The sequence below is a fragment of the Cervus elaphus genome, chromosome 14 (genome assembly GCF_910594005.1).
Source record: "Cervus elaphus chromosome 14, mCerEla1.1, whole genome shotgun sequence".
NCBI lineage: Eukaryota > Metazoa > Chordata > Mammalia > Artiodactyla > Cervidae > Cervus > Cervus elaphus.
Window position 1 is genome coordinate 5624272 of NC_057828.1, and position 17053 is coordinate 5641324.

The 17053-nt window shown below is 46.1% G+C and overlaps 1 pseudogene; it reads right to left on the reverse strand.

Moving 5' to 3' along the window:
• Window positions 1-1000: 1000 nt before the first annotated feature.
• Window positions 1001-1264, reverse strand: LOC122708037 (annotated as a pseudogene).
• Between the last annotated feature and the right edge of the window lie 15789 nt (window positions 1265-17053).

Here is a 17053-nt window from a genome sequence, read left to right on the forward strand (position 1 = left end):
AATATTGCTTTAGTTTTTGGCTGCAAGGCGTGTGGGATCCTAGTTCTTCAACCAGGGATCCTGCCTTGGATCCTGCCTTGCTTGGAAGGTGAAGTCTTAACCACTGGATCACCAGGGAAATCCCCATTAATATATTCTTATTCAGGACTTCCCTGGTGGTCCAGTGGTTAAGAATCTGCCTCCCAAAGCAAAGGACACAGGTTTGATCCCTGGTCCTGGAAGATTCCACATGCTGAGGGGCAACTAAGCCCACGCACCACTACGACTGAGCCAGTGTGCCTAGAGCCCATGCTCTGCAACAACAGACGCCACTGCAGTGAGGAGCCTCTGTGCCACAACTAGAGAAAGCCCGCATGCAGCAACAAAGACCCAGTGCAGCCATAAAGGAAGAAATTTTTAGAATAAACATATCACTCCTTGTAAGTAAAAATCAAATATATATATATATATGTATATATATATTCTTACTCATTCATGTAAAATATATTTGTTGATCTTGTACTATAAGTTAGAGACTGTTCTGTTCTAAGAACAAAGTTGAATAAGTCCATCTCTAGGTTCAAAAATCTCCCAGCCTAATGATGCAGATAACAAGTAATCAGACAATTACAATACATTGCCAAATGCCATAACAGAGGTGTTCTCAGGGTGCCACGGATGGCTTATATGAAGATAAGGGTGGAGGTTGGGGTTGGTCAGTGAAGACTTCAGACAAGACATAAAGGCAGGAGGAAAAGAGGATGACTGAGGATGAGATGGTTGGATGGCATCACCAACTCAATGGACATGAGTTTGATCAAGCTCCCGGAGATGGTGAAGGACAGGGAAGCTGGGCGAGCTGCAGTCCATGGGGTTGCAAAGCGTCGAACATGACGGAGCAACTGAACAAATATATGTAATTGAGTTTATTTTAAGAAAGATATAGAAGGGGGTTAGAGAAAGAAAAGAGGTGGAGTCAAATGAATAAGGGTTTTCATACTTGGCCTCCTATCCAAAGGCCTCAGGAGCTCTGCCATGGATCTGCCCAATTCTTTCACATCAAGAAGTTAATCTTGTGAGCCATTCCCATGTTGTAGATTCACTGTCAAGTTTCATCACTTTCTCTCTATCTCTTATAGCAAGGCTTCTCCTAATACTGCCATTGATTTATATCCTCAATGAGCCCATCCATGGTAAGGATTCTGTTTAGGGTCCTGTATGCACCTTCCACATTCCCTTCCTGTGCCATCATAGTCCTGGTAATGAACTTCAGATGTTTTGCCATGACCCTTGGAGTTAAGTCTCTAGTCTATAGGACCCCTTAGTACCTAGCCAACTGGAAGCCCAGACAAGACTAAAAGGATTCACCAGGCAAAATAACTCTTCTTTGCTTCAGAAGAAGCTTTGTGAATATACTAAATATTTGTTTTAAATAAGGCAAATAGAAAGCAATGCAAATCTCAATAAGCAGTCATCAATTAATTAGCTAATTTTGTGTCTAGTCATGACAGGAGGTTTGGGAGAGTAAAAATTATGTATTCAATCATGATTGAAGCAGATGATTCAATTATGCTTTTCAGAGGATAAATATTCTCTCAGATTCTCGTTTACATTCTGACTTCCTTTTCTGCAGGTGGCTGATCCCCTCCAGAGAAGGTAAATATATGTAGAAGCTGTGGCGTTATCTTACTAGTATTGACATCTTATTATCTCCTTACCTATTGCTGCACAAAAAATCACCCCCAAACTTTGCATCTCAAAATACTAAACAGTATTACCTCACATAGTTTCTGAATTTTAGGAATCCAGGTGTGCTTAGCTGAGTGATTCTGGCTCAGATTCTCTTAGGAGATCTCTTCGGAAGTTATCAGCCAGAGCTATAAGTCTCTGAAGACTTGACTGGGCTGAAGGGTTGGCTTCTAAGTTCCCTCACATGCCTGCTGGTAAGAGGCTTGGTTCCTTACCACATGGGCCTTTCCAAAATGCTGCTTGACATGGTAAGTGACTTCTCTCAGAGTGAATGATCCAAATGCCAGTCTGTTATGACATGATCTCCAAATTATATATTGTCACTTCTTCCTTAATCTGACCATCAGAAATGAGTCACTAAGTCCAGCTCAGTTCACACTCAATGGAAAGGGATTACAATAGGACAAGGGCATGCAGGCCTAGAGATGGGGATCATTGGGAATCCATCTTGGAGACTTACTCCCACAGATACCCTCACAGACTGACTACAATTTTAAGGATTTGGAAGCTTAGTGACATTGAGAATGAAATGGCCAATTCACTTTTGTCTTATTTGTCACATAGAACCTAATTCTTAGAAATGAAATTATTTTATAAATCTCCTCTTTATAGTATTATACTATTACATCCTAAAATAAAACAAAATAGGAGTTTAGGGCCAAGATGGTGGCATAGAAAGACCTTGAGCTCACCTCCTCCCACGGGTACACCAAAATTACCACTATTTAAAGAGAAACAATTGATGAGAAGAAGTGGAGGACTAGCAGAAAACAGCTTCTGCAACTAAAGAGATAAAGAAGAACCACAACATGATGGGTAGGGGGGCAGAGATGTGGTATCATCAAGACCCATACCTCAGGGTCACATACAGGAGGATGATCATAATTGCAGAGGTTCCCCCTGAGGAGTGAGTGATCTGAGCCCCACATCAGGCTCTCCAGTCTTGGGGTTTCCTGAACCAGGAGGATGAGCCCCCAGAATGTTTGGTATTAAAGGTCAATGGGACTCGTTTTGGGGGAGAGCCAGGGGACTGTGGAAAAGGAAAACTTCACTCTTAAAGGGCACACACAAAATCTCACCTGCTCTGGGACCCAGGGCAGAAGCAGTGAGTGAAAGGAACTGATCAGACACACCTGCTGATCTTGCAAAGCCTCCTGGAGAGGCAGGAGGAAACTGGAGCTCAACATGAGGACAAAGACACTGGCAATAGCCATTTTGGGGAGTTCATTCCACCATGAGGACACTGGCTCTTATAAGTGCCACTTTGGGATCCTCCCTCTAGCCTACTAGGGCTGGGATTCAGCCCTGCCCACCACCCTATGGGCCCCAGTCCTGGGATGTTTTAGGTCATGCAAATGCCTGGGCAGACTCACAGCCCCACCTACAACAGACCTAACACCGAAAGACCCCTGAGCCTGCAGCAGCACTGAGACGGCCCCAGGGCCGGCCAGCCCCAAATGCCAGTGCACTGGCTCTAGTCCTGGGACCCTCAGGTCCTACAGCCAGAGACCCCCCGGACCCAGCCTTACTCTTCAGTGGAGAGCCACCAGCCCTGGGGTCCCATGGACCCTGGCTCTACCCATCAGCAGCAGAAACCAGTCCTAGGACTGCGACAGCTCTGCAGCTTCCCAAACCAGGATGCAGCCCACCCACAAGCAGGCCAGCACCAACTCCAGACTGTAGACTCCAGCCCCACTCACCAGCAGGCCAACACCCCAGACCCTGCAGTCAGCCAGGTCAGGAACTGGCCCTGCCTACCAGCAGATTGACACTAGATCTGGGACCCTCAGCACTCACAACCTTCTACTGCAGAGCCCAGCTCTATGCACCAGTGGGCCAGCACCAGCCCCAGGGCCCTTCAAGGCCCTGCAGCTAACAGCCCCGTGACCTGGCCCTGCCAAACAGTGGCCTGCAGGCTCTGCACAAAACAGGCCTTGGCAACCAACAAGACTAGGGTCCAGCCATGCTTATCAAATGGCCCATAGTAGTCAGCCAGACACCACAGGAAGACCTATGCAGCACAAACACGGGGTACCCCTAGGACATACAGCTCTGGTGACCATAAGGGAGAGCGCTGCTGGGACACGTAGGATCTTCAAAAGGCCATTTCTCCAAGGCTGAGAAGTGTAACCAACCTACCAGATACATAGAAATAAAAATAGCAAATTAGAGGGGACAGAGGAATATTTTCCAAATGAAAGAACAAGATAAAACCCCAGAAGAAGAACTAAGTATAGTGGAAATAGCAATCTACTCAATAGACAGTTTGAGGTAATGATCACAAAGATGTTCAAAGAACTTGGGAGAGAATGGATGAAGATGAACAGAGTGAGAAGTTAGAAGTTTTTAACAGTTAGAAAATATAAAAAGAACCAAACAGAGATGAAGAATACAGCAAATGAAATTAAAAATACAAGACTTCCCTGGTGGTCCCATGGTTAAGAGTCTGCCTTCCAGTGCAAGGGACAGAGGTTCCATCCCTGGTCTGGGAACAAAGATCCCACATGCCAGAGGGCATCTAAGCCTGCACCTCAACTATTGAGCTCATCCTGCATGCCACAGCTAAGACCCGATGCAACCAAGTAAATAAACAAACAAATATTTTTTTAAAATACACTGGAAGGAATCAACAGTAGATTAAATGATACAGAGGAACATATCAACAAGCTGGAAGACACAATAGTGGAAATCATTGAAGCTGAAGACAAAAAAGAAAAAAGAATAAAAAGAAATGAGGAGAGTTTAAGACACCTCTGGAACAACATCATGCAAATTTACATTCACATTACAGGGATCCCAGCAAGAGAAGAGAGAGAGAAAGGCTCAGAGAGCATATCTGAAGACATAATAGCTGAACTTCCCTAATTCAGGAAAAGAAACAGATATCCAGGTCTAGGAAGACACACAGTGTCTCAAATAGCATCAGAGGACCACACCAAGACACACCATAATTAAAGTGAAAAAAAAAAAGATAAAAGAGAATATTAAATGTGGCAAGAGAAAAGCAACAAGTTACATACAAGGGTGACTATCAGGTGACCTTTTAGCAGAAATTCTGCAGGCCAGAAGGGAGTGTTCAAGAAACATAAAACTTACAAATGGAACATCTCATTGGTAAAGGTTAATATACAGTAAATGGAGTAAATCAGCCATGTATAAAGCTAGTAGGAGAGTTAAAAGACAAATGCAGTAAAATCAGCAATAAGTAATTAAGGGATACACAAAACAAAAAGATATAAAAAGTGATGTCAAAAACATTAAATGTGATGAGCGTGGGAGGGGTAAAAATACAGAGTTGTTGAAATGCATTTGAATTTAAGAGATTAGCAACTTAAAATAATCACACACACATGCATATATATAGATTGCTATGTACAGTGTGGGGAATATGTTGCATGGCTATATCCTATCTTTGTATAGTGACATATCATAACTAGACTTGTTGTGGTGATCATTTTGAAATGTACATTTGAAATGTTAAATCATTATGTGTTTCACAGGAACTAACATAGTACTGAAGGTTAATTAAACTTCAAAAAAAAAAAAAAAACAGGGGCAGAGAATGCACTGAGAGATTGACATTGACATATGTACATTACTGGGCTCCCAGGTGCCACTAGTCGTAAAGAACCTGCATGCCAATGCAGGAGACTCGGGAGATGTAGGTTCGATCCCTGGGTCAGGAAGATCCCCTGGAGGAGGGCGTGGCAACCCACTCCAGTATTCTTGCCTGGAGAATCTCACGGACAGAGGAGCCGGATGGGCTATAGTCCATAGGGTCGCAAAGAGTTGCACACGACTGAAGTGACTTCGCATGCACGCACATATGCACACTACTATATATAAAACAGAAAACTAATAAGAACATACTGTACGGGAACTTCCTTGATGGCTCAGTAGTAAGGAATCTGCCTGCAGTGCAGGAGACCGAGAATCTGCATGCTCCACCCCTGGGGAAGAACCATCCCCTGGAGGAGAAAATGGCAACCCACTCCAGCATTCTTGCCTAAAAAAATCCCATGAACGGAGGTATCATAGCACAGGGAACTTGACCAAATATTCTTTAATGGCCTATATGAGAAAATAATCTAAAAAAACAGTGAATATATGTATATGAGTACTTTGCTGTACATCTAAGATAACATTGTAAATCAACTGTACTCCAATAAAAAAAAATGTTTTAAAGTAAGCAAATTCATATGAAAAGAGGTCAGATTTGTGGTTACCAAGGCTTCCCTTGTAGCTCAGTCAGTAAAGAGTCTGCCTGCAATGCAGGAGATCTGGGTTCGATCCCTGGGTGGGAAAGATCCCCTGGAGAAGGAAATGGCAGTCCACTCCAGAGTTCTTGCCTGGAGAATCCCATGGACAGAGGAGCCTGGCGGGCTACAGTCTACAGGAGGTCTCAAGAGTCGGACACAACTGAGCGACTAAGCACACATACACACACAAAGGCAGGGGTGGCTGGAGGGAGAACAGAATGAAAGTAGTCAAAAGGTATGAACTTTCACTTATAAGATCAATAAATAGGATGGATGTAGTGTACAGCATGATAAATGCATCCAGAATTGCTGTATGTGACATATGAAATTATTAAGAGTAAACCCTAAAAGCTCTCATCACAAGAAAAAATATATATATTTTTCTGTTTTTTTAATTTTGTATCTAAAGGAGATGTTGGATGTTCACTAAACTTTGTGGCAATCATTTCATGACATATGTAAGCCAAATCATCATGCTGTACATCTTAAATGTATAAGGGCTGTATGTCAATTGTATCTCAATAATACTGGAAGGGAAAAAAAAAGTAGTAAGAGTTTTTACTGAGAACCCTGTCCAGTTCTGTGTTGGGAGAGCTACCTTAGATACTTATCTATAGAGAACGACCTATCAGGAGGCAACTTCAAGGAATGTTTTGGAAGGCTGTAACTATTATCCTTTGTTGGTTTAGAATTATGCAGGATTATGACTCAATTTGTTTATTGTAAGGGCTGAAGACAGACGAGAGTGGGCATGAGGGGTATATGGACTGAATGTTTGTGTCTTCCCCGAATCCAAGGTGAAGCCCTAACTGCTCAGTGTGATGGCATCTTGATAGGAGACCTTTGGAAGGTAATTAGGTCTAGAATAGATGAGGTCATGAGGGTAGGGCCCCCATGATGGGAATTAGTGTTCTTATAAGAAGAGATGAGAGTTCTCTCTCTTCACCAAGTTCAGATAGAGGAAGAATTCAACAGCTTTCAAGCCAGGGAGAGAGTTTTCATCAGGAATTCAATCATCTGGCACCTAGATGTTGGACTTCCAGTCTCCAAAACCGTGAGAAGTGAATTTCTGTTGTTTAGGCCACCCAGTCTATGGCATCTTGTTACAGTAGCTCAAGCAAACAATTATAAGGGGTTATTGTCATCTGATTGAGTAGAAGCAAGACTAAATTCACAGTGTTAGGATTCTACTGAACTTTCAGTGGTGGAAGAATCTGCAGGCTTTCACAGAAGCCTCTGTCTGCAGAGAGGCGGGCTGATGGCAGGGAGTTCCAACAGCTGAGGAAGTAACTGAAAACGTGATTAGGGAGCACAAAAGTAAACATTTTAAGGGCCAACTTGGACTTCTAAGCCAACAGTAGAAAATCTGGAGAGGAATCACATTGCTGGTTGGAGGGGTGGGATCAGTATAGTCATTGATGTAGATTCCTCTAATCAAAAATTGTTTTTAACAGAAGAGGTTCTTCTGTTTGCATAAATCATTTTGTCATGAAAAAGATTTTAAAAGTGGGAACAAGAGCAAAGACCTAGCTTACTTTTCCAGATTCAAGAGAAGAAGATGCAGCCAGGAGGCTTGTATAATCATAAAATGCAGCAGCTCATCCACCTTCATGCACCTGGTGACAAGGAAAGGTTCTCTTTCTAACCTACAGGAGCAACCCAGCAGGGATATATCTAACTCTTCTCTGAAACTGCTCAGAAGAACATCATTCTGGGCTCACCTCAAGAGAAGGGAAAGTTTGGGGGGAGATGTACATGCTAAAGAGAACTGATTCAGCTGCTATAACAAAGGCCAATGTCACAGTGGCTTACCCAACATATCAGTTTATTAGTGTCTCCTGTAATTGTTCAAAACTAAGTTGTATAGAGCTTCATGGGGGCTCTGTAGTATCAGAGTATTCTTTTTTAATGCCCCAAATCATGGCCTGAAACACCTAATCCAATTCCTGCCACCATGTGCACATTCTAGCCAGGAAAAGGGAGAAAGAATGGACAGAGTACATCCTTTCTTGTTAAAAACATAACCAGGGAGTTGCATGCATTATTAATACTTTGTGTAGGTGTTACAGGGCAGAACCAGGAAGCTGTATTATCACTTCTGCTTACGTCCCATAGGGTAAAACCTAGGCACATGGCCATGTTTAGCTTCAAGAGAGGCTAGGAAATAGTTGTTTGATTGGTAGTCAGTTTTTCAGCTAAAACTTGTATTACTCTAGAAGAGAAAAACATGTTGTGGGACAACTAGCAGTCTCTGTCACAAAAACCTTCTGTAAGCTTGCATGGAAGGAGGGCAAATCAGATTAGTCATAGATAAAGATCCTCTTATTAGATTATAAACTTATGACAACAAGGAGCCTAGCTCTTTTTGCTCTTCACTTTGTCGTCATTGCCTAGCATAATTCATGCACATAGTAGGTTCTCAATATTTATCAAATACATGAATGAATGAGAGGCAACTAGGATGTAAGTATTTCAGAAGACCCTCCACTGTGCCTCTTCCCAAGGACTTTTGTTGCAAGGATCCAGAATATTTGATTTCTTGTCAAATTTAAACAGGAGAAAGTATGCTGAAATTCCTTCACAAAGCAAAATTTCCTACCCACCATAGCCATCTTTAAAAATAATGTGGGCTTTTTTTATAACTCTGGTCTAACACCTAGTGATGTCAAGTGTTGGATGACACACTGCACATGGAGCAGTCTGATGGCATATGATATGAGAAAATTAGGCTCTTCCAGCAGTTTTAATGTGCTATTACTATAAGCAAACTTGGTATGTTCCTGGGAGGATTTTATCCCAAGTTCTTCTATAGTACACAGATTAATTCTTACAGACAGGAGAGGCCAGCCTTGGAGCAAACTGGACATCTTTGGGGAGTTGCTGAGAGGGATCAGCTCAAGGAGGTAGAGCCTCCAGCCTCAGCTTGGGGGCTGGGTTAGCCTCCCAGCTCTCCCCTGGGGGTTATGTTTTCAGATCCAGCATTTAATAAGCTGAGAAAATAAAAAACAGTAAAATATGGAAGATAATACAACAGTCAATAGAAAGATAAAGTAAACTAAGAAGAAATAAAAAGATAGTAAGAGTAGTTAAAAAAAAAGGCAGCAGGCAAAGTGACAATATGAACTAAAAATAAATTTAAAAAATAAGCTAAAAAGAAATTAAAAGATGGAACAAAGACATGATAAGGCAAAGGGTTAGAAATAACAGATAGAAAATAAAAATATAATAAAAAATCTAGAAGATAAGATGAGATAAAAGACATAGTATAAAATAGCTAGAAGAAAAAAAAAACGGGATTAAAAAATGACTGAGATAAGTAAAATCATTAAACCCACAAAAATAAAAGACTAAAGGGATTAAAACAATAAAACGTGTTAAACCAATACCAAAAGAAATAAAAAATTTAAAAGACTAGGCTCTGAGGGAAGAAAGTAATAGATCAATTTTGTTTCAAGTTAAAATAAGGCTGCACTGCAAGGGCAAAACCCTTCCCCTCATGTAGACTCATTCCTTTGAGTCTGGGCAGTCTCAAGGTTGTGCAGACCTCCCAACATAGTAATTAGCATCCACAGCATTACATAGCATCTGGAGCAATTTGCTAGAGCTGCTCTAACAAAGTACCACAAACTGGGTGGCTTAAACAGCCTAGCCTAGAAGTCCACAATCAAAGTGTTGGCAGGGTGGGTTCCTTCTGAGGGCACAAAGGGAGAATCCATCTCAGCCCTCTCTCCTGGTTGGAGACAGCCATCTTCCCCTGGTGTCTTTCCTCCATGTGTGTCTGCAGGTAAATGTTCCCTTCTGATAAAGACAACAGTTCTGTTGGATTAGAGCTCACCCTAATTACTCCATTTTAATTTAATTGCCTCTGTAAAGACCATGTCTCCAAATATAGTCACATTCTGAAGTATTAGGGGTTAGGATATATGAATTTGGGGGAAGGGCCCATAACAGCATCCCTACAAGTTGTTCCTGGGAGGATACCCTCTAGGCAAAGAGATAAAAGCAGAGAGCAGATTCTTCAACCGTTTGCCTACTTTGGGGCCCTTGGTGGAGCTGAAGTTTTTTGGATTTCTGATTAATATTCTTCATTTCTCTTGGACCCACAGGGCAGTAAAGCTGAGTCCCAGAAGGATAAGGTTCTGCAGTCTGTGACCCATTTTCTCTCATGACTTTACGGCTGCTGGGAGCAAGAAACGTCCTGGCAGCCCTGTTCGGTGGCTAACAGAGAGGCCCACCCACGAGGCTGGGCTGGTGTGCCTGGCTTCTGCTGCCAAGACATTTCTGCTCTGGCTACAAACACCTTGCGAGATCGAAGGTGCCTTCTAATTCTCTGCAAACCCACAGCATGATCACCAGCCAGGTTTTGGCACTTGTAAGTCATTTTCTTCTGCCTTTTCCAAGCAGGAAAGCCAGGGAGAGCTGGGCACCGGAACACCTCACTCTTAGGAATGAGTGTTCTGTTCTTGGTTTCTCTCTGAGGTGGAGCTCAGAACTGCGTGCAGTGAGAAAAGACCAGAACATCCTCCTCCTGGAAAGGCGAAAGCCCTGACCCACAGATCACCTAATTCAATTTCCAGGCAGCCTTCTGACAGGGACAGCTTCCTGGGCCTTCAGCCTGTGTGGCTGCGCAGGGCCTTGCACTCAGAAGGGCCCTGGGCTTGACTGAACGCTCTGCTGTCACCATCTTGAATTCTTAATCATCTGAAACAAAGGCACCATGTATCATTTTGCAGTGGGCCCTGCAAGTTGTGGCAGCGGGTCCTGCCCCTCACCCCCACTTCCCACTGTGTTCTGATGAAGAAGGAAGCACAGGCCATCCAAGCTCCTCTTGGCCACGAGCTGGGGCAGAGACTTCGGGTACTGTTCTCAGCACAAGATAAGCCCTTCAGAGAAGGCAGAGGAAGGGAGGATGCCTTTGCTCCAGGCCCAAGGCTGTGGCTCTGGCCTCCTCTCCTCAGCGAGTCCTCAGCTGGGGCATGAGCCTCAGTCATCCCGTCAGATCTCTGGCCTGCCAAGAAGGGCCGTCCCAGCCCTGTTCCTTTCCAAAGCCCCTCAGTCTCCCTGGCAGAAACCCAAGAGGGCGGGAGAGGGGAGGGTTGAAAGGAAAGTGAAAGTCTCAGCCTCTCTGGATGGCCCTTCTCCTCCTCCTCCCTCCTCCCGCTGCCCCCCAGCCGTTGCCATGGAGACCAGAACAAAGCCTCTCTTTCCCCTCTTTTCTGGATTGTTAATTGTCTTTACTCCATGGTGCCTTTGTTAATTGTTGCCAGTCCCTCCCAGGATGAGGATCTAGGTCTCCTCAAGACAGGAAAGAGCGGAAAAAAAGTTAGGTGGTGGGGGTGGGGCAGGGCAAGCCAGGTGGTGGGGGTGGGGATCCAAGGAGGAGGCTGCTTTTCTGAATCATCCTGGCTTCTAGGAAGTGAACACCCTCTTCACCTCTGTCCCTCTGTCCCTCAAGCAAGTGCCTTTCGAGGTGGGGCCCAGTGACCCCCCCTCTATGGGAAAGGATAGGAAAGAATAGAAAGAGAAAAGAAAAAAAACAGCCATTGTGCATATGTGCCGCGTGTGCAAGTTTGTGTGTTTGTGTGTCTGGCAGGTGCCCTCTCAGAGGGAGGTGGCTGTCTTGGCAGTGCACCCATTCCAGCTGATCACTGAGACAAGCGACTTGGTTTTTATCCCTAACTTTTAGGATTACTAGTGATTAGACTTACAGAGTAAATGTGTGCTAGTTCAGGAGGTGAGAGTGACTACACCAGCCCTTTTCCCCCTGCATGATTCCCCATACTAGCTACACACATGAAGAATGGAGCAATGAAGTTTCAGAAGCACACACGAGTGTATGTGTGCGTGCGTGTGTGTATAAAAAGGACCCCAGTCATAGCATTAGCACATTCAAGAGCACATGCACTGAGTGGGGTCACGTCTTCGCATGCATGCATGTGTGTCAAGAGATAGTGATATGGGTTGAGAGTGATATGGGTCTACCCTTATATGGGAGAAAGTCCTCCTGTTGGCTGACAGGAGGTTGACTTGCACATAAGAAGCAAAGAGTTGTTTGTACTTCTGGGGTCTAAGCTAGAATCTAGGCTGTTAAATAATACTCAAGTGTTAGTTTATATGGGGAGTCTAAGGACCCCATGGGAAGTGGAGCAGGGTAGTATAGAAGAAAAAGCCTGGATTTGAGGGCCAGAAACCTGGATTCAAATGTCACCTCTTGCCCCTTCACTATGCGGTCTTGGAAACTTCCCTTCCCCTCTCTATTATTTTCCTCATCTGTAAAATGGAACTGTTCCCATCTTCACAGACCTGTTGAGAGATTAAAGGAGATTATGCGTATAAGGTACCAGAGTTGGGCAAGATACCTCTCCTTTCTGTGCACAGAGAGAGGAGCTGGAGGAGATGGTTCTAGAAGGCTGATTCCTTCCAGACCTTATATTCTCAGATTCTGATAGGCAAATGAAACATTCTATGAATCCACTTGTTATCTTCTTGATTAGCTTCCACAGTAATTAAGAGTGAGGATGACTTTCTGGAAGAATTCAGATAGAACCAAGTAGAGGCCCACCAGCGTCAGCTGGAAGGGAGTGCCTGCCCTGAAGGCTGAAGCCCACCCGTGCACCACGGGGGCACTCCTGACTTACTCCTGACTCCAGTGTCTGACTATAGGGATCTAAAGAAGCACTTCCTTGGTCAGCGGGAGGAAGAGCTGGTACCCAAACTAGCTCTGCTAGCCTGGGCCTACCCTGACCCCCAAGACACAAGCTCCCGCCTCGAGGCTTCACAGAGAAAATGGCGCTCCGGAGGTCGCGGTGGTCGGCCGGAAGCAGGAAGGGCTGCAGGCAAAGCAGTGAGACAGGGCTTTCCGTGTGCTCTCAGCTCACTTCCTCTCCTGGAGCGTCTCTCCCGGCCCTGCTCCTGTAACCGTGAGGAGAGTAATTCACACCAATCTGTGACTCTAATCCTTTTATGACTTCTCCATAAATAAGGAATATTTATACTCCTTCAGAAAATATTTTTTAAGCATCTCCTGTAGGCTCTGGAAATTAAATGAAAAGTACAGCAGACAAGTTTCTTTTCTCACAGAGCCTACAGTCTAAGGGTAGACAGAAAAGCACAAGAAAACATAAAACCAATAAAATAAGCATCACTTGTGATATGAAGGAGGCAAATGGGGTCTAAAGGAATAAAGGTGGGAGATGGGGGTAGGAGATGATTGTAGGTAGGGGAGGAGGAAAGATGGAGGAAGGAACATTTGTGTTGAGACAGAGAATGAAAAGGAGCCACTCTGGGAAGGACAGAGTTTGGGGAGGCACTTTCCAGGTAAAGAGATATTTATAGGGTTTGAGGTCTGGTTTAAGACTGATCCTTTAATAAGGAGATCTGACTGGGACTGGGCAAATTTTGCAAGATAACAGTTCAGGATTGGAGCACACAGCAAGGGGAGAGTCTTTAAAAATAAACAGTTGTTTGATAAGCTAGTGGTTTGCCAGGTTAAATAAACTCTTGTCCTGAGAAGGGGGCTGTCTGAGCAGTCTATTGTTCAGATAAATTGATTTTTAGCAAGTTCCTGAAGCAAATAATGAAGTTATTTACTGGTTTGCAGCCTTATCTTCCCGGGCAAGAAATTTCTGGAACAAATATTAAAGTCATGTCATTGTAAGCAGCCTTATTTAAGTTTTGTGGCCTATAAGAATTCTTGGTTCTCAGAAGCAGTGAGTTTGTGGTAGTCTAGCTGAGAGACTACCACAGTGGCCTGGGCTAGGGTGGAGACAGTGGAGATAGAGAAGTAGATGGATTAGGATATACTTTTGGAGACAGATCAACAGTACCCACTAATCAGATTAGATCAGAGAGAGGGAATGGAAGATGACTCCTAAGTTTTAGGCTCAAGCCACTGAGTAAGTGGTGGGTACCTTTTACTGAGATCGGAAACATGGAACAGGTTATAAACAGTCTTAGGGGAGTGGTTATAGGCTCAATTTTGAACATGTTAAGTTTAGGATGTCTGTGAGTTCTTGGGTAGAAATGACAAGCATGTGGTTGAATACATGAATTCAAAGTACATTAGGCAGTCCTAGAGATTTAAATAAAAAATTGGGAGAATCATCAATGCCTCATTGGTATTTAAAGTCATGGAAACAGTTAAAATTTCATCTAGGGAGAGAAAATAGAGAGAAAGGAAACCGGAATGCAGGCGAGCCCTTACTACATTCACCTGGAGACAACAGTGGAGAGAGAAATGCAGAGTAGGCTGAGAAAGGGCGACCAGTGAGGTCGGAAGATATTCAGGAGAGTGTGGGATCTTGAAGTGAGTGTTTTAAGGAGGGAGTGGTCACATGGGGTTAAACGTGTAAGTTTGGTACTGCCAGGAAATAGTGCGGTAGGTATAGAAAGTCCTAGAATCTTCAAAGTCAGATTACTTCCTCCCATCACTTACTAGCTATGACCTTGAGATTCATTTTTCTTACCTAAATGGGGGTAGTGATACCACCCTCACGGAACTGGCATGAGGTACAAACAGATAGTATACGTGAAAATAGTACTATGCCTAAGACACAGTAGGCAGATATGATGAAGATCCCAATTCAAGTGTCGGTGATTGGCAAGAGTGGACAGCAAGAGATATAGTTGGGCGGGGGGGGCACTGGAGAGAGGAAAGCCCACTTCCTAAGCTCTCCTTTCGTCCTATCTCATTTGCTAAAACTGAGGATAACTACAAGGAGGGATCCATAATGAGGTTACCCACTGAAGCTGATCAGCGGCCAAAGATAGCCTGATACGTGGAAAACCCTAGCATGTTGGCTGGGAGGAGGAAAAGCTTGGTGGCACCTGAGAGACTTCCATAGTTTCTGAAATGGCTTCACCCATAGTTGGTTTCATCCAAATGCCAGTCCCTGAAGAATGAATTTTGACTTTTCTTACCTCCTCAACCACACGCATTTCTTCCTTTCCACTCTCCTCACCCATACCTTAGCTCAGGCCCACATTATTTTTACCCTGGTGACCACCACTGTCTGGTCACTGGCCTCCCTGCCTTCAGTTAGTTGGACTGATCTCAGTAGAGGCCTGCTTAGAATTCCTCAGTGACTTCCTATTCCTTTCAATCAACCAAGATCGATGAATATTTATCACGGGGCTGCTCTTTGCCAAGACCTGGCTACACACAAGCAGTCTAACAGTAAGCCTGAGAGACACATTCCTGCCCTTGCAGGGCTTACAGGGGAGTCAGACAAATGAACAGTCACCATACTATCTGTGACTGGGGGCCGGGGGGCTTTCTGAGCCAGATTTGGCCATCAAGAGAGGCTCTGGGAGAGTAGATATCTGGGTTGAGACCTAAAAGGTGATTAAGAGAAGTTAGCCAAGGAAGGTGGCGAGGAATGATGAAATCCAAAACCTCAGAAAGTCTTAGAGCCTGGCTGACCATCAACTGAGATCCTGGCCACCTGCACTGTGAGCACAGTGTTATTTGCAGATCCAAGATCGCCACACCTTTAATCTGCTCTGTTTTCCAAGATCCAGTTCAGATGGCACCTCCCCCAGGAAGACTAATCTGTCCCAGGCCCTAGCACTTTTGGTGGTCCCCATGCTCCCTGCCTGGCTGATCTCAGCACCCTTCCACTTCACTGTTCACTCCTCTGTCTCCGCCAGAAAGGACAGGGCACTTTCTCATTCATCCTGGTGTCCCTTGCACTCAGTTGGGTCAGGCATAGGTATTAATAAGTACACTGATTCAAATGAATCTATCCTCCCCTCCCCCACAGTATCAAACAGGTCAGGGAAAAAATAAAGGACTTGAGAGAGTGCAGAATGACAGGGTTGGGGAGTGGTGTGACACTTTAGGAAGCCGTCCAGCTGCAGGTGGGATCATGTTCCTAAGGGAGGTTCTGAAACAGGGTTTGTAAGTCCAGGTTATCGGTCTGGAAGGGTTAGGAGGCTCGGCGTTGGATGACAACTTCTTGGGTCTTGCTCTGAGGAGCGAAGATCCTCTGGAATGACCTCATACCTGGGCAGTGAGAGTGAGAGGAATCCACCTCTTTCTTCTAGTCTCTCCAAGCCTTCACCCGTCTCCACCCGCGTCCGCCGCCCAGGAACCTTCGCTCTTCCTTTGCAGCAGAGGTTTCCAGCTGTTGCTGCCTGGAGGGACCTGGCCGCAGGGAGGAGGAGGGAACTCTCTGTCCCTCCCTCCTCCTCCATCTCCCCACCCTTCCTCCCTCCTCCAACCCCAGCCCGCTCTCGGTCTCCCTCCCTCTTTCTCCTCTGAGGCTGTGGAGTCGCCTCGCAGCAGAGAGCAACCGGCTGCGAGCGCCCGGCTCCCAGTCCCGGCTTGGAACTGAACTGTGTTAAGTGCGGGTTCTGGAAGCCCGGCCCGGGAGCGGTGAGCCCGGGTCTGAGCCTGGGGCGCCGCGATCAGCCTCCGAGGCCGTGACTGGGGACCGAGCCGAGGCGCGGATCGCGGAGTGGGAGAGCCGGGCGGGCCGGCGCCGGAGCCCGCGCACAAGACCGCTGAAGGCCGGGAGCCGGCTGCGAGCCGAGGGCAGAGGGCAGAGTGCAGGGAGCGGCCTGGCCCGGCCGAGGGCGCCGCCCGGCCGGAACCGAGCTCTCCGCCCGCAACGGCGGCGCGCGGCGGGACGCGGACCCGGGGTGGCCGCGAGTCCCGGCCGACTGCCCGGCGGACGGCGGGGGGCGTGCCTCCTCCCCGCGCGGCCGCCCCGGCCCGGCGCTCCCGGCCGCCGCGCCGCGGGGGCATGTGAACGGGAAGCCCGGGCTGCCGGCCTCGAGGACCCGGACGGAGGAGGAGCGGGAGCGCCGAGCCGCGAGCCCGGCGCCCGGCTGAGTCGTAAGTGCGCCCCTCCGTGCCCGGAGCGCGCCGTCGCGCCTCTCTCGCCCGCCCTCCGAAGTTTTGACACTCGCGACCCGACGTTTCTGAGCACACGCTGGGTCTTTTCTCTGCGAGTTTCCATCCTCGGCAAAGTTTTTCACAAAGGAACGGGTCCCCACCTACCCCGCACTACGCGGGCACTGGCGGATACCCACGGGCAGACTTGGGCTGGTGTGAGAGGGCTGGA